The following is a 19,414-nucleotide window of genomic DNA, read 5'->3' as shown; positions in this document are numbered from 1 at the left end:
AACATCATCACCATCATCATCATTATCTAATGAATTTACATACAATTTTTGCAGGAGTTTCATTAGCATTCATAATCATACTATGCAATTCAGACCTCTCGGTCCCTTGATTATGCATAGCCTCCTTTTTGACAAACATGGCTTATCATATAAACATACATGCATGCTTTATCATAGGCACATTATACCCTACATAAAATCAGACATACTCAGGCATACACACTCTGTAAATAGATTGAATTAAGAGAATTTATGCAAAGCATAAGTAACTACGCAAGTAATAGGGTTTGGTTCTTAGACCAGTTCCAATTCACGAAATTCACAAGTTTGTCCAACTGTTATAGAGATAACAGAAAAAATTTTAATCAGTGAATAGAGCTGAGATTTTTGCAAATCGTAGAAAATTTCATCAACTTTCTGTAGCCGTAAACCGTTCGTAAAAATTTCTTCATATGAGAGAGTTACGAATGTTTTACTACACACATATCGTATTTTGTTCCAACTATCACAAAATCGCACTCAGTCTATGAACAGAGCCCAGAATTTTACAGTAGGTGTAAAATTTCGTTAGCTTTGCAACGCAACAAACCACTTGTCAAAATTCCCCCAGACGAGAGAGTATCAAGTATTTTACTGGCCAGATGTCTAACCAAAAACAACAATATCAGGTCTATGCATTCAGATGAGGCCAAACTGGGTCACCCGAATCCATACACCCATATTTTTTGACATAAATTAGTTTAAAAACTTAAATAAAATTACACATCTAAGGCTAACATATTCTAAGTTAGACAAATCATATTTTTTCTTAGCTGTTCGATCGAAAAAATAGACTCGTCTTGATCGTGACTTACTTCCTCATAATTTATTTTGGTAAAATACTTAATTAAATAAATAAATCATAAAAGTTGCATAAAAAAATCTACAAAAATTACAGAATATACACAAGAACATAATCTACCAACTATAATTAAATAGCATGGACCTAACTACAAAATTTATGATTTTCTTAAATTTACTAATTTATTTTCTAAAAAACCCGATATGACAAATCAAAATATCTCAAATTTCTAACCATGAAAATCTGCCAAATTTTTACAAAATATCTAAAACATCATATACTATTGACCCAAATCATAATTTGCATAAAAATATTAGTCTAATTTACGTATTTTAAAAAATTATAGTTTATTTATTGAGAAACTGGTTTTTGGAAAAAAACATATTTTTAAGGTGGTTTTACTTCAAAAAACTATTCTTTTTTCATCTTTTAATAACCCTAAGCCAAATCCATGTATGTGAGGGTTGGTTTAGTTTCTATGCTTATGAAAAAATCAGTGGAATTAGTGTTATGAATTTTATTTCACAAGAGAAGTATAGATCCCCCTACCTTTTGGCAAAAAACTTGTTTCTATGCTTATAGCTTGATCCTTTCGCATGTACCGACCGGTTCACACGTACCACAACCTCAAATAGACCCTCCTACCACTACCTTGAATCACGTGGAGGTCCCTCTTAAAGTTTTAAGGGTGGAAACACCAAAAGACTTGGTGTAGGAGAAATGAGAGAAAATGGAGGGATTTGAGAGAAGACGAAAATGCTTAGAAAAATTATAAGGGAGCAAATGGGGGGGCATTAGCCCCTCCCTTGCTTAAATAGGGAGTAGGGGAGGTCAAGGGATGGAGCAAATCCTAGCCATTGATCTAGATCAAGGTTGGTTTTCTTTTCTCAAATGTCTTCTATCTTCCTTTCCTTCTTTTTCTTATTTACTTTCTCTCTTTTTTTTGTATTTTATTTTAGCTAGCTTAGGTTATTTATTTTTATTTCATATATATGATATAGTATACATATTATATGATACAAATAGAGTTATACACATGGGTTGGTCGACCTATATGGTCCAAGCCCCTTTTTAAGTTGAAAATGTTAACTTGCTTGCTTGGCAAGCAAGTTGACTAGTCAATGTTTATCATATTTATTTATTTTTATTTCTTTTCTTTCCTCTATCTTTCTTTGGTACAACCCTTGTTGGACCCTTCTAGAGTCCTCTAGGATTGGTCTCCCTCTTATAGGGCTTAATTTTTGAAATATAGAAATTTTTTACTTTTTAAACTCTTTACCTTATTTTAAGTAAGTTTGATTTTAACTTCATTTTTAAGTTTGTTTTTGTTTTTACCAATTTAAACTTTAAAATATGATGCCACATAGGATGGGATGGCCCACCTATGGACTCCTATTTTTTTATAAACTTTAGTTAATTTTTGAAATCCATTCCTTGAAATTTATTTTAAATTAAATTAAAATATTTTATAAATTAATTCATAATTTACATGAAATGCTAATACATGAATTTTAATTAAATTCATGCATAATTAAATTTCATAAATAACTTTTCAAAATCTTAAACATTTAAATTATTTATTTTAATTTATTTTCTTAAGGCTAAATTCAAATTTTCCAAAAATGTGATTTAAAGTTCCAAAAACTCTAAGCGTATAGGGTTATATATATTTTTTTCATTTTTTAAAATTTTCAAATAACCCTACAAATCTCTTTAGTGCATTTTTAGTTAGAATTTAGAATTTATCATATAATAATTCAAACGCCAAGATTCAAGAAAAAACTTGAAAGATTTTGGGTATTACCTCCAAATTTATATTTATGTTTAATAAAAAACTGAATTCAAATTTGTGTGAAATAGAATCTAAATTAAATCTAAACTTCAAAAATTAACTTTAATTAAACTCAAATTCACTTGAGATTAAATTCTTGACTCTTCATAACGTGTAAATAAAATCCTTATTTTGTCTTAATTAAAATTCTACGTTTCACCCATATGTAAGCATTCATTTATTTATTTATTTATTATTGAAAATTCTAAATTCAGTTCCATTTTCAAATTAATTTTTCATTCAAACTTGAATTGGCATTCAACTAAACCATAATTTAGATTTGAACCAAACCCAAATCTAACTATAATGTTCAAGACTGTGATTAAATCTGAATCCAAATCCAAGTTTGATCAAAATTTAAATTCTCAATTCGAAATCCAAATTGATAAAACTCCATAAATCAAAATCGAAATTGAATAAGACTTCAAATTTTAACTAATATTGAAACTCAAACTAGGTTTTCATTTAAGCTCAACTTAAATCCAGATTAAATCTAATTAAAAATAAAAACCCTGATTTAGAATAAATTCTCAACTTGAAATTTGTTTTGAATCTCTGTTAATACTTGAATTATAATTAAATTTATAGCTTAATTTTAAAAAAAATTATTTTAACCTTAATTTACTATTATTTCTCAAAAAATATCAAAAATTTACAGCTTTTACATCCTTCCCTCCTCAAAGAAATTTTGTCCTCAAAATTTAATTAAGGCTATTTATCGAATATTTTGTTTTTGTTATTTATATGTGTAATGCCCCAAATACTTAACTCAAAAAATTTGGATTATTTTTTTTAAATCACAACGAAAATATTTTTTTAATCCCTCAGTCAAATTATTTGAGCGGGTTACAGGTGATAACACAAACTAACTATCATTAGGCGCATTAAAGCTTTGCTTGGTGTTATCATCACAAAATTTTTCCCTCGCCCTCTGTGAGAGAGAGAAACGATTCTGCAAGTTAAAATCCACCAAAGTTTTGAAAATGGTTTTGAAAATTACTCGTCTCCATTTTTAAAATTTATGGGAAAATTCTGTAGAATGGAATCCGCCTGTCGGTACGAGGTTCAACCGTTTCTGGCGCCTTTACTAGGGGTAATCGAACCAAGGATCAATTATGCGCTTTAACTTGACTCAAATATCTAAATTATGCTATATTTTCCTAGAATGCACAAAGAATCAGGCATATGCTATGGAATTTTGAAAAGAATGCACATTTGAGAAATATGATGTTTGCTTTAGAAAATTGAAATATACTTGAAATATACTTGAAAAATACTTTGAAAAAATGCTTGAAAATGGAATTTTTGGGAAAATCATTGAATTTCATTGGAAATCAGAAATTGTATTGGAAAATAAATTCTCAAGAAAACTTGGACTTTGGGAAAATCGATTTTGAGATTTGGATTGCTTTTCTGAGGAAATGGATTTGAGAATCTTGAGAAAATCAACTTCTGAAATAATTCAAGGAACTTTGGAAAAAATCAATTTTGAGATTTGAAAATGAAATTGAGAATGTGGAAATCTTGGAAAATCTTGATTTGAACTTGGAAAATACTTGGAAATCTCATTTGAAAATTCAGAATTGTTGAGAAAATCAAATCCTGAGAAAGACTTGGAAATTCTTGAGAAAATTGATTTTTTTTAAAATAGAATTGGAACATGATATTGAAAATGATGCAAATTGGATGAATGAATATGAATTTGAAAGATATTTTATTGAAGAATTTGGAAAATCCTTTTGAAATCTTGAGAAATGCAGTGCATTTTTTAAGTTAGCCTAAGACTGTAGGTTGAATGTGGCTAATACGAAGATCATAAATCTTGGTTTTCTTCGTATTCTGACTATGGCCATAAATATGAATTCCACCAAATTCATGAACTCTCTAAGAGCTCATGCACGTGCCATTTGTGTCACCCATAGTGATTTTAGAAAAATGTGCATGAATAATACATCAGATATTGAAAATTACATAAATTAAACTATATGCAATGCAGTCCTATTCTATGCAGGAAATGTAAATCTTATTCCAAATTATTACATCTGATATTACATTGAATTGAATAAAAGAAAATAAATAAGTCTTCTTCTTGAATGTTTCTGCAAAACTAGAAAACATGTTAGCACAGAAATGTAGGTTTTTTCAGAATTTATCCGAAAACATTAAAAATTATCAGATATTATTCAAATATAAACCCAAATTCATACCCCCCTTGATATAAACATGAAAAATGAGGAATAAATTTCAAAAATGAACTTGGAAATTCAAAATTGGGGTCAAAATAACCAAAATACCCCTGATGACCTTGAAATCAGGGTTTTCTGAAAGAATTTTTATAAAATTCGAAAATTCGGAAATTAAATGAAATAAATCAAACACAATATGATGAAATATGATGATATGCATGAAAAATTGGAAAATTGAAGTTTGGAATTTCGAAATTATGGTCAAAATAATCAAAATGCCCCCGATAACAAGACTATGGCCTTGAAACCAGGGTTTTCTGAAATAAATTTTGCAAAAATGAAGAATTGAAATGCAAATGACATTGAAATTAACCCTAATATGACATGACATGCTTATTTATATGATAAAAACCCTAAAATGGTAAAAATATCACAAAATATTAAATTTGACTTGATTTTCGCCTGATTTTCACCTCCGAATTTATAAATAAACTAGCGTACAAAGCAAATGAACTTAGAATTTAGCCAAATTTTGCATGGACACCTAGACTAACCCTAAAAACAGAATGAAATTCGAAAATCTATTTTTTGTTATTTTTTTTAATATGGAAAATAACTAAAAATCCTAAAAAATCAAAATTTTGCCTAAAATGCTTATTTTAAATTGGGTTTCGGGTACTGGACTTCCATAAAAATTTCCCAAATTTTATAGGGTGACAAAGGACAGTTAGAAAAAGATTTTTTCCTTTTACCGATTCTTGTTTTGACTTATGGTCAGAGCTGGACAGCTTCGGCAAGTCGGATCGGAATCCGGCGACTCTAGGATTTAGGGCAGACAGACAGGTTTCGGGAAAAACTATAAGAAAAATAGCAGACCGATGAGAAAATGGTCAAAATTCTGGGAAAATGTCTCTGACAAACAGAGTAAGATTTCCTATTTTTACAGTTTTAGGATTCGGGTTATGGTTTGGAAATGAGCACACGATTATCATAGACCTGAATCTCTGAAATTCTCAGGCATGGGAATCTGACAGACAGGAAAGATAATTTCGAGAAAAATACTTAGGTTATTCTAAAAATTCCCAAGTTTTGGGAAAAGACAGAGGGAGGACTTAGGAACAACTTGTATGTTGGAAGTTTTGACAGATGGTCTACGGGTTGGACAGACACAGTGAGTTAGGGTTGGTATAAACCCTAACAAGGGAAAAGTGAGATTTTCCCAGGGGTTTGGGAAAATTGATTTTTAGCAGAATCTAAATCTCACTGGAAAATTCTAAAAATTTACTGGGAAATAGTATACTCTAATAGGGACTCATGGCATTTTTTATGGGAAATTTGGATAATCCATCTGGGATATCACAGATGCTCTTGTCTGCTAAAAGGAATTCTGGAAATTCCAGGGGGTTCAAGACCCGATTTGGTGTTTTGTTTCTTTGCATAGGGCCAAAAAACTCCAAGAGATCTGAATTTTTTATGAGAGATTAGACATTTACACAGGTTCTAACATGATTTTATCAAGATTTTATAACAGGAATAGACACATAAAATATCGGTTGGCCTGTGCACATGAAAAAAAGCTTTACAGAATATAAGACTGATGTTAATAATATCAAGTTATATGAAGGAAAACCAGGGAAACATTAAAATGAGTTTAAATACAATATGAGCTAAATGACACGACATGAAAAGAAAAAAAAATATGCATCAAGAAGGCTTTGTTTCTTTTGATGTTCACCATTAAAAAAAGGGGGATCCAATCCATCCAACGGATGGATCACCCCTTTCACATGGTCTTGTGGTGATAAAGTGAAGTTTTCCACCATTCAACTCACAATGTGATTTTTACAGTGATGGGAGTCTAGCCTCTATCTAGATTTCATGCTATATTCTTCAGCCAAAAAAAAAATGCATATCATTGTCTTGATCTTTACCTGCACTGATTGGGGGTTTGTAGCAGCCGTTGGAGACTTTGGAGGGGATGGCAACAAGGTTGAAGGAGGAGTGGCTGCAGCCGTGGCTTGGAGCAATGGAGGTCTTGCTGGAGATGATGGCTGGACCTTGCTGGGCACCGGCTGGTTGTAGGAAAGTTGAAGCAAGGCTGCTGTTGAAGGGTGGAGGGAGGCTGCTGCTGTAGCTGCAAAGAGGAGGTGCTTGGAGCTTGATGTGGTGTTGAGCCGATCAAGGAGAAGGCTGGTTAAAGATCTTGGTGAAGGAGGGGCTGAAGGTGTTATGCTGCTGCCAATATGCAAGTGGCTTGAAGGTAGAGATGGATACCAAGGGGAAGATCTGATGGCTAGAGGCAAAGGGGAACCAAGAGGGAGCTGGGTGTGAGAGAGTCAATGAGAGAGAGAGAAGAGACCCAAGGCAGCTGTGTAGTATGGAGTTAGATTCCAAAAAGCAAACTTAGATCTTTAATGAGGATAGACTTAGGGTTTTTTAAGGGATAATGAAAAGGGGGAAAAGGATTTACGTGAATGGGCTGGACAATAGGGAAAGGAAGGAAGGAAAGGGAAGAAGGAAAGAAAGGGAAGACGAAGAAAAGAAAGAAAGAAGAAAAAGAAAAAGAAAAGGAAAGAAAGGAAGAAGAAGAAGGAAAGAGAAAGGGAAAAAGAAAAAGGGAAGAAAGGAAGGGAGAGGGGAATGGAGGTTTGGTCAACCACCTTGTGGGTCCCACCTCTCTAAAAACGCAAATTAAAAAATAAAAAAAAACAAATAAAAAGAAAATTGAAAGGGAATAAAAGAAACATTTTTTTAATAAAAAGAAAATGCAAATGAATAAGCCATCTCAGAGTGGGCCCATTTTTCAAATTTGAAATTCGTTTTGAGAATCATAGGGGTAGAATAGTCTTTTTAGAAAAATTCCCATACAAAATGTGCTATTTTTGGTAGTTTTTGAAACGAGCTCAGAATTTAAAGTTTCATACCCCATTGCGAAGCAGATTCAGTTTACAATTTGAAAATTTGAGTTTGAAAGAAATCTAGATTGTTTTTCTCAAGAAAATATTTCTAAATTTAAAATCCCGAGGGTAAAAATATCATTTTTGGAAACCCAGGGTTTGAAATTGATTTATGAAAACTTTTAAAACTCAATCTGCATTAAAATTTATAAAACTGGAGTTCCGGACCTCGAAAATGAAATGAAATGTGATCAAATGTTATGAAATGCTGAGAAATGATATAAAATGATGAAAAATGACACAAAATGCTATGCAAAATGCAGGCTCTGAATGAAGAAATTTGGATATTAGATCCCGATTGGCACTTGTTCCAGTTCAAAAACTGTTAAAATTGATAAAATTTGCAAAATAGTTCAAGAAATGATTTTCGCGCTCTACGGGGCCAGAGTGACAATGAAAATTGGGGTTTGAACTGGATTGAACTGGATTAAGCTGGGTTTTAGAGTTTCAGAACTCGACTGGACTGACAAAACACTGACTCAACTGACATTTTCCGACTAAATTTTTAAGAAAAGCTGTCAGTTTTAGAGAAATGGTACGGAATGGTCACTGGAGTGAAGTGAATTACAAATCTGAGCTGGGTTTGAGCTGAAACAAAGGTCAGTAGTACTAAGATCAAAGCTCAAACACTAGCTCAACTGACTGAACTCAGCTCAATTTCAGCTGAAAGAGCTGAAACGGGCTAAAATGGACTCCTAGACACTTGGAAATAGTTTTGAACTGAAACTGGAGCGCTTAAACTCCTGGTGAGCTCAAGTTAGACTCAGGGGAATATGACTGACTGTGAATGACTGACTCGGAGACAATTGACTTGGGTTTGAGTGAGAAATGAGCCCATTTTGGCAGGAATTCTCAGAAATGAAAATGGTCTATTCATCATGAGTTCAGATGAGCTTGGAATGACTGATATTCTAACTATTCTGAACTGACCAACTAGGGATGGCAGTGGGGCGGGGTGGGGCGGGGCGGGGGACAAGGTTTCCACCCCCGCCCCGCCTTCGCGGCGGGGATGGATTTTATCCTCCACCCCGCCTCCATCCCCGTTTCATACCCTTCATCCTCGGTCCAAACGGGGATGAGGCAGGGCCGAGCGGGGATATTGCGGGGAAAAGTGGTCGGGGCGGGGATCGTGGCGGGGACGGGGCGGGGCGGGGAAAAGTGCACGTCCACCCCCGCCCCGCCTCCGCGGCGGGGATGGATTTTATCCTCCACCCCCGCCTCCATCCCCGTTTCATACCCTTCATCCCCGGTCCAAACGGAGTGAGGCAAGGCGGGGCCCCGCTTTCCGCCGGTCCACTGCCATCCCTATGACCAACGAGCTTGGTTGACTCCGACTGACTGGGGTCCGGGATGACCTAAGGGTAAAATGGTAATTTTCCTAGTAAAAATGGGTAAAGTGGTAATTTTTTGAAATTGACTCGGAGTTTGACTCCTACGCTGACCTAACAGGGTTTGCACTGCACGAGGAGGGTTGTTTGAGCATGGATGAGAAAAAGTTGGGGTGTTTACACTTGGAAATATTATACGTCATAAATAATACAATTAATGAATTTAAAGTCAGAGTTTCTCAGGACATCCACAGAAAATATGGTCTCATGGCACCGCTCGCAGCGACGACCGCAATTGCCCTGATATCTTTAATTATTTTCTAAAAAATAATAATTCAAATAGAGTCAGACTACACCCCGTCCGAGTAAGAAGCATAATATCAATATGAATGTGCTCAGTGTCATGTGTACTAGTATATATGCAACACATTGATATAAGAAATGCCAAACATTCAAACAAGTTTTGAATGTACAGTTCATCCAATGCAAACATTTCATGGTTTAATACATAAAGGAAAAATATTAATAAGTGACACATCATATAAATGAATCACATTTATGTTATAACAAATTTGAATATAAAGAAAAGAATTACTAAACTATGCATCACATGAATGAATCACAATCATATTATAACAAATGCAACATCAAGCATTGTATGTATACTTGAAGACTCTCAAATGTGTTTTAACTTTATATTTCTCTTGTTAATTACCCTGTGGGTACGCACAGACATTCAACATCGTAGCGGACTGAGACCACATGGGGGTCTGTTATGCTTTTCTAATTAGTATCCCGTGTGACTAGCTGTACGGATATCCAAAGGGGTCGGTTCACGATCTAATGGCTAAAACTAAAAATAGGATACACCCTGAAAACTTCTGCAGAAGACTTGGATCTACCACTTAGAACGCATTGGTAGTCCTAGCCCCCTAACTCCGAGGACTGGAGACTGGGTGAGACGCCTCGCTCTCACAAAAATAAATTTGTCCCACGGAGCTTGTATCATCTACCCTCTCTAAGGTAGAACATGGGTCTGGTAACGTACACCATCTTTCAGGTGTACCCAGAACCCTGAAAAACCTGTAACATATACAGTTTTCAGGTATACCCAGAATCCTGGGAAATCGATAACATATACTATCTTTTAGGTATACCCAAAATCCTGCAGTTTGGTTATATGTGCATATATTATATTTTATTTATTTCTTAGTGCGAGTCATTGCACCATAAGGGATTTTTAAAATCCCAACCCACACTCGGAGTGATCTCAGTGTATGCACATTACCAATCTGATGCCCAATAGGCACCACCAATCTTTCTTGAAATTTTGGCTCAACTCTTAGCCGAGTACTTATACTTGTATTTTAAAATGTTCATTTCTAAACTAGGGTGTACATTTTCATACCCCACTGATCATGCACCCACGTGGCATGTCTTAAGTATGACTTTTCATAAGTGCACATATGGCACTATAACGGTCCTGCAAAACTGCAAGCTCAGTTTTGAATTTTTGTATAATCATGAACTTGCAATGATCATAATTGTGCAAATATTCATATGTATTTACAATAAGTGGTCCATATACTGGACATGGTCATGACATTCATATGTGAATCATTTATTCAATTCATACACGAAACAGTTTACATCATGAATATCTCATTCTTTGTCAAGGCTCAATAATAGCATAACAGTATTTTCATGTGCATACGATGAAATTTGCATTTGTGAATTCACATGTTCACCTGTACAAGCATACCCTTGTAAGCATTTGTATTGTCGTTCTTATGTGTGGGTCATCCATTAACCAATAAGCACACACAAGTGTTTAACTACAGATTCACATATATAACAGGTTGTACACATACCAGAATTGCATACATAGCCGATTTTCAGACTCACCTATGTGACATACGATTTTATAGACACACTCTTATGTGTAATAACCTGTATGTAGACTTGCACATCCTGAAAAGTTTCTAGATTTTTTTTGTGTAAAAGTTACATATCGTGTGTGCAGACTTGTGATCAAATCTCTGCACTTAAGTGTAACCATGGATCATGCTGGAAATTTTATATATGGAAGAATACATAACGTGGGTGCAAACTTGTGATTAAATATATGCACTTAAGTGAAATAATAACCGGTTTGCATTTGATGTTGTAAGACGCTTATTAATAAAATGACTATTTTATAATTCCAACAGATTTGCATATGTTGTGGTATGACATTTAGAATGAAATCTATGAAATTCCAAATGTAACTGAGTTGTATAAGGGCAGAATGACTTGCCAGAATTATAGCCTTTTGCTAGAGTCGGTAAACTCAGTTTGCTACACCTCCACGATTATAACAATTGCTGCCACTATCAAATACTGCAGTCAAACACAATGGTGTTCAGCAGGGCAGCAGAACCATGTTGCACCTTGGCGTTGACAAGCCTCCGCAGCCTCCGAGGGTGGTACATTAGGGTCAGGTCGACCCCTACCTAACATGTCTTACAGAGTGATGCGTGTTGCAGTTTGCCATATAGGCAATACGCTGGTTGAAGCTGAAGCATCTAACATATGGCGATGTACTGACTTACTACGAGGAGGGTGCAGTTGTACCCCCAAACTGAATAGTATGGGGTCCGACCGAGCCCGACCTGCAACGTCCCCACACAAGGTGACTCCTGCCAAGTAAGTAGAGCCTTAGTTAGGTGCAGTTGCTACTGCCCCTGTTTGTCACAGTGGAATGGGTCTGCTATGACCAACAGGGCACGATAGCGGGCTATGAGCCATTATTGGCATCCAGCTAAGTGTTGACATGACTAGCTGGTTTGCAATATAATATAGCTATTATTATATTTTTCTTTTTCTTTTGAAAGGTATCGATTAACATTGAAGGCACACTAGAATAGTTACATATGGATGAAACAATTATAAACCACATCTAAATTGAAATATATACCCATGAAAACAGATATTAATAAACACATATTAAGATCTTGAATCAGGCTGATAGAAACCTCAGTGCCTATATTGATCCTTTGGACTAAACAAGATCTCGATTTCACTAAAAATTATAATAGGATGCAAATAATGATGGTCAAGCATTTGATAAAATATTCATATTGTTCATATAAACTAACCAGTCAGGTAAGTATAGCATATACAGATTCAATTAATAGGAACCATCATGTTGACTAATAGGATCACATTGTACCTGTTGTGAACAGAAAATTAACATGTTGTCTAGTAATATCACATTATGTATTTTACATGTTTTCCTAAGATGAACCAATCAATATGCGTGACCCATAATTTCAATCAATCTGTCAAAACTGATTCAAAATTTCTATATGAATAAATCAATCTGCGTGAACACGTTTCTTTATAATTAGAACCATTCAACAACCTATTTGAACATACTATATAGGAATAGTCAGATAACCCAATCAAGATTGTATTATATATATATATCAAGTTTTAACTCTCATGAAAAATTCATTAATATGGATCAAAAGCCCACCAATGTGGCATGAGCTTTGATGGTCAATTAATGAAATTTATCAACACCCTATTGAGGTGGGTCGTTGCATATGTAGAGATGCATCCAGCATGCTTCTACATGCTAGTTCATCATCTCGATGATACGATTCAAATATCCCATATCTAATCATTATCTATTATATCTATACTTTATTTCCTTTAGAGAAATCTAAATCTAATCTACCATACCAAAACCATTCTTTGATAAAAGGAACCATATGCATAAGTTGAGATCTATATGCAATAAAAAAAAAATTCACATACCCAGCCCCACGTATAACCTTTGTCAACCCTGGCTGTTGTTTCATATACATTTGCAGATGGTGTACAACATACATGTACTCCATAGCACCATGTACACTCATAGATCTATTATGCCCTTACCTTTCTGACGAAATGAGTCTTCGACACATCTGGGATGTGGCTGGATCAATGGATGTCCTCCTCCTCCAAGCCACAACTCTCACAAGGTTCAGCTATAGTACCCTACCTTCAACCCCCTCAAATGAAAGGAGGAGAAATCAAGGAGGAAATAAAATAAAGAAAGAACCAAAAAGAGGAGGCCATGTGAAGGTTTCTATTTTTCTTTTCTTTATAGACTCTCACCCACCAAATCTCATGGAATAGGTAGCTCTCAAAAAGAATGAAAATTTGTCTTAATTTCCTTTGAGTCTTTCTCAAAACGTGAGAGTTAGAAAAGGGTAAGTTTTTTTTTTTATCAAGTTATTTTGTTCTTTGATTTCTTTCCTTGTTACACCTTCTTTTTATTTCTTCCAAAACCCTTCTCATTTAATTTGATCCCCCACCATATAGAACCTCTTCAAAACGTTGAATGAGGATTGAAAAAAAAATCTTAGCCTAATCTAAACATGGTGACCCTACTTAGTTGTCTCTTCTTTACTTACCAAAACAAGTTTCATAACCCCCACTTTTTTTTCATTTAACTTCATAGCACTACCAAAACGTGTGCCTTTATGAGGAATTCTTTCATGCTTTTAAAACTCTAAGATTTCACCTTTCAAATCCCAATTACATTTTCTAATTTATGATTTTCGGCTAACCCATATCTGACTTAATTAAAATATGTATCTTTGTCATATAACTTAGTTCTTTTGTCCAAAAATCACAGCTACATATTGCCAAAAAGCACCATGTGCGTGGGGGATTAAAACTCTGCTTTGTCCCCAAAGAGGCAATGAACCTCCCCACTGCACCAATGTTTATTTCATTGTAATTTTCATCATATTTAATTTACTTACATACGTATAGAAATTATGTATTTTTTGTCAAAAAGAAGAACAATGTCTCCTTTATTAAAATGGTGTGAGTGTAGTTAATGAGATTTGAACTCAGGTTGCCTCTCATTTAGGCAATACTTCTTGCCACAACATCACTCTACAACTTGTTGCATTTTTGTCTTCGTTAATTTAGTTATATACAAATGGGTTTTCGAACGGATCTCGCATTCAAGTTGGATCTTCAATATACTTTGGATCTTTTGAACTCTCTAATTGAATTTTTTGATCTTAATTAAGATTCAATTATATTTGGATTCATTAAGATCCAATTAAATTCTAATTGAGTTTCGGATCCATTTAAGATTCGAATCCACTCACCATATCCGAATCCAAATACTGGATTCATTTGATCTTGTTCGGATCTAAGATCCATTTGGATCAAATTCATATCATACTATCATATTTATTTTGAACAATTTTAACATTTATTTATTTCGATAAATTACTAAAATTTTGCAGGTTTTACAATATATTTAATAATATAAAAAATTTATGGGTATTACATTATTTCCCCCAAAAAAGGAATTTCGTCTTCAAAATTCAATATCAACTAATTGAGTGATAAATTTAAAATATAAATCTACAATAACATAAATTAATTCGAATTAGTTCTAAGTTTAGCACAAATGCAAATCTTTGTTCACATGACCCTACAAGGCATCTACGTTCTAATTTTTGCAACAATCCTAATGTAGAACTATTATAGGCATACTATTTCAACAACATATATTTAAAACTAATAAAAATTGAAACACACTTACAACGATGGTAGTTGGTTGGACGAGCTTTGAGTCATACTTTTCTTATTCTTTAATACCAAGTTGTAACACCCCAATTTTTATAACCCAAAAAATGGTGATTTTAATTTAAACCTTTTTAAAACTTTTAACAAATAACAATGAAAAAACTCATCGAGTCTAAAATTTTGAGTGCTACTTCACATGAACATTTGCAATTATACAATTATGGAATTGAAAATTTAGTAAATGATTAACCATGCATAAAATAAATCAAAGTTCACAATATTCATAATTAATTATAATTGTCCTTGAATTAAATTTAAATAATAATAATCAAAGTCTAAAATTTATGAAGGCAAAGGAAATATAGTCTCAGTTTCTGTCGCAACCTTTCGCCTTCGCATGTAAGCGTCTACTCACTTTCTGAAAAATATAAAATTATAGACGGTCAAACATAACATGTCTCAATAGGGTAAAATATAATAAACTCGTAAAATAGAATACAAAATACAAGTCTTATTTAATTTTTCATAAGATAATCAAGCGAAACTAAGGAATTAAGCATGCGTTCTAATTAAACAAATAAGAGCATTTACATCAAATAAAACAAATATGCATGAACAATTAAAATGTATGTACTTAATTACCATATGCAAAAGTCTTTCAACGCATGAATCAATTCTTGTCTTTAATTATATTTTCTTTCTTAAATGAGGCATGACATGCCTAACAAATATGCATACATATTAGGTTTCACTTCTTAGCCTCGTTGGTATGACACATGCTTGAAAATTGAATCAGTGCCATGGCGCAGAGGTATTTTCATACATAATTGTGGCTTTGACTCTGGCCAGGCACCTTTTACTAAGGATAGGGTGAGAGACGATAATTCAAGAGAGATTCTCAATACCTTTAATCTCGATGCATCCAATTTTTACTTATGAGTATCTTATCGTATATACTACAGTCTATTGCAGAGGTTTCTCCATAAAATCGTGGGAGGGGAGGAACAACATTTCATTAACATTCATAATCATACTACATAATTCAGACCTCTCGGTCCCATGATTGTGCATAGCCTCTTTTTGGGCAAACATGGCTTATCATATAAACATACATGCATGCCTTAGTTAGGCATTCTTATGGGTGTAGCTTGATCTTTTCGCACGTATCGATCGATGCACACATACCACGACCTCGAATAGACCCTCCTACCACCACCTTAAACCATGTGGAGATTCCTCTTGAAGCTCTAAGGGTGAAAACACCAAAGACTTGGTGTAGTGGAAATGAGAGAAAATGGAGGGATTTGAGGCAAAAGAAAAAGGCTTAAAAATTTTCTAAGGGTGGAAATGGGGGGGGGGGGGCATGAGCCCCTCCCTTGCTTAAATAAGGAGTAGGGGAGGTCAAGGGCTAGATTAAATTTTAGCCCTTGATCTAAATCAAGGTTGATTTCCTTTTCTTAAATATCTTCTACCTCCCTTTTATTCTTTTTCTTATTTACTTTCTTTTTTTTCTAAATTTTATTTTACCTAGCTTAGGCTATTTATTTTTATTTTATATATATGATATAGTATACATATTATATGATATAAATAGAGTTATACACATGGGTTGGTCGAGCTATATGGTCAAAACCCCTTTCTAAATTGAAAATGGTCAATATTTATTATATTTATTTATTTATTTTTTCTTTCTTTCTTTCCTTTATCCAGCTCATGTTGGACCCATCTAGAGTCCTCCTGGGTTGGCCCCCCACTTATAGTGCTTATATTTTGAAATATAAATTTTTTTGACTTTTTCAACCCTTTGCCTTGTTTTTTAGTAAGTTTGATTTTAACTTTATTTTCAATTTTGTTTTTATTTCTATCATTTTAATCTTTAAATTAGGATGCCACATAGGATGCGATGGCCTACCTATGGACTTAAACCGTTTTATAAACTTTAGTTAATTTTTGAAATCCATTCCATAAAATTCAAGTTAAATTTATTTAAAATTAAATTAAAATATTTCATAAATTAATTCATAATTCACACAAAATGTTAATACATGTAATTTAATTAAATTCATGCTTAATTAAAATTCATAAATAATTTTTTAAAGTCTTAAATATTTAAATAAATTATTTTAATTCATTCTCTTAAGGCTAAATTCAAATTTTCTAAAAATATGATTCAAAATTCCAAAAACTCTAGGTGTGTAGGGTTATATACATTTTTTTCACTTTTAAAAATTTTCAACTAACTCTACAGATCCCTTTAGTGTATTTCTAGCTAAAATTTGGAATTTATAATTTATCATATAATAATTCAAATGCCAAGATTCAAGAAAAACCTTGAACGATTTTGGGTATTACCTCCAAATTCATATTTATGTTTAATAAAAATCTGAATTCAAATTTATGTAAAATATAATCTAAATTAAATCCAAACTTCAAAAATTAAGTTCAATTAAACTCAAATTCACTTGAGATTAAATTTTTTACTCTATGTAACATGCAAATGAAATCTTGACTTAGTCTTAAATAAAATTCTACATTTTACCCAAATCTAAAATTTTATTTATTTATTTATTTATTATTAGAAATTCTAAATTTAGTTCCAATTTCAAATTAATTTAGCATTCAAACTTTAATTGACATTCAACTAAATCATAATTTTGATTTGAACCAAACCCAAATATAACAATAATGTTCAAGACTGTGATTAAATCTGAATCCAAATCCAAGTCCGATCATAATTTAAATTCCCAATTCGAAATCCAAATTGATAAAACTCCAGAAATTGAAATTGAAATCGAAATCAAAATTGAATAAGACTTCAAATTCTAACTAATATTGAAACTCAAACTAAGTTTTCATTTAAGCTCAACTTAAATCTAGATTAAATCTGATTAAAAATAAAAACCTTGATTCCGAATAAATTCTCAACTTGAAATTTATTCTGAATCCCCATTAATACTTGAATTATAATTAAATTTATAGCTTAATTTTATATAATATTGTAACCTTGATATACTGTTATTTCTCGAAAACATCAAAATTTTGCAGGTTTTACACTATCCTTTTTATTATTTTTTCAGATTTCAGGAGTAGTTGGCTAGAAAACAACATAGAATAACCGGATTGGGCGCAATCGTGCTTATTCATTTTTTTTTCAAAACGTTGATGGTGTTGTATCTCAATGCCCATTCATCATTTTTCAATGAATCAGATGACATTGAAAATGTATTTTTGTCTAAATTTTTTATTATTTTTTGCCTTTCTTTAAAATCTTTTAATTTTTGGGTCAAAAAATGATAGTAAAGACCATAATAAAGAATATTTGTATATCCTCAAGAGACTCGCATATGCAAAGGTTAAAATAGTTATTTTAATGACCAACATTTATGATTTTGGTCATCTAACCAATTTTGGTAAATTATAAGCGTTTTTGAAAAACATGTTGTTTTTGTGGTACAGTACGATCATTTTCTGCTTTATGAAGACACGTCAATTTAATGTACTAGATTATTACTTCGAAGGATATTTGACTACAAAAATTTTATATTACCTATAATTTTTTTAACTATCCAATCCCACATCTTTTGGTTACTTGAAAAAGTGCTTTATGTTTTTTTTTTGGTTAATGTCTTACTCTTCTATTTAGTATCTTCTCAAGCTCCTTTTTTTTTAACATGACTTTGCTCATGTTTAATTGGTAATTTACTTTTCAAATATATCACCACCACTTCAAAAACAATTACCTTTCAAAATTAAGAGTTTATAATTCGTGTCACTTTGTTGTTATAGTTAAGCTATAAAACTTGAATTAAAATAAAAAAAAGTTTTTTTAGGAAGAAAATAAAATAAAGGTTATGTCACAAAATAATTTATAAACATCAACCTTGAAGTAAATGCTACCAACAATTCACCTAAAGTATTCTTTTAACAATAACAAACTAAATACATATAAAAGAGCGCCATTACACCGCTTGAATAAGCATATTGCATAATTTACTTATGTTGGACCATATTAAAAAATAATTATGTAAGTTAGACATTTTTTTTAGATTTATAACCTAAAGAAACCACACACGACATGAAGATCTGATAACGTTGGCTCAGCCATATACCAGCGACATAAAACTCTGAGGCTAAGATTGTAACAACTATGATTTTTTGAAATAATTAAATAATAAAACTATAGATTTTTAATATTTAATTTGAGTGAAATCTCGATTATGCATTTAAAGTTAATGTAGAATTTAAATTTGCATGTTAAGTTGAAATATATTTGAGTAGTGTTTGAAAATTAGTTAAATTTGAGGTTAACAAAGACTTGAATTTTGCTTAGAATGTAAAGATAATGTAATTATCAGATTTGAGATAAATCTCAAACTGAAAATTTATTTTGAATTATGTTTTGATTTTTAATCAAATTTAATCTGGATTTAAGTTTGACTTAATTAGAATTTAATTTGAGTTTCAATTTAGTCAAGATTTGAATTAAGTATAGATTTAAAATTAGACTGTTATTTGGATTGTAAATTGAGAATTTTAATTCGGATTCAAATTTGGTTCAAATTTTCATCTAAATTAGAATTTAATGGAATATCGATTTGAGATTACATGTTAATCTGAATCTTATTTGAATTTGAAATAGGAATTGAATTTGAATTTAATAGCTACAATTTTTTGATACTAAAATAAATAAT

Source organism: Nuphar pumila, chromosome 3 (assembly GCF_984573655.1).
Source record: "Nuphar pumila chromosome 3, dmNupPumi1.hap1.1, whole genome shotgun sequence".
NCBI classification, from domain to species: Eukaryota; Viridiplantae; Streptophyta; class Magnoliopsida; order Nymphaeales; family Nymphaeaceae; genus Nuphar; species Nuphar pumila.
The sequence above is the reverse complement of the archived record's forward strand: the minus strand, read 5'-3'. Positions refer to the sequence as shown.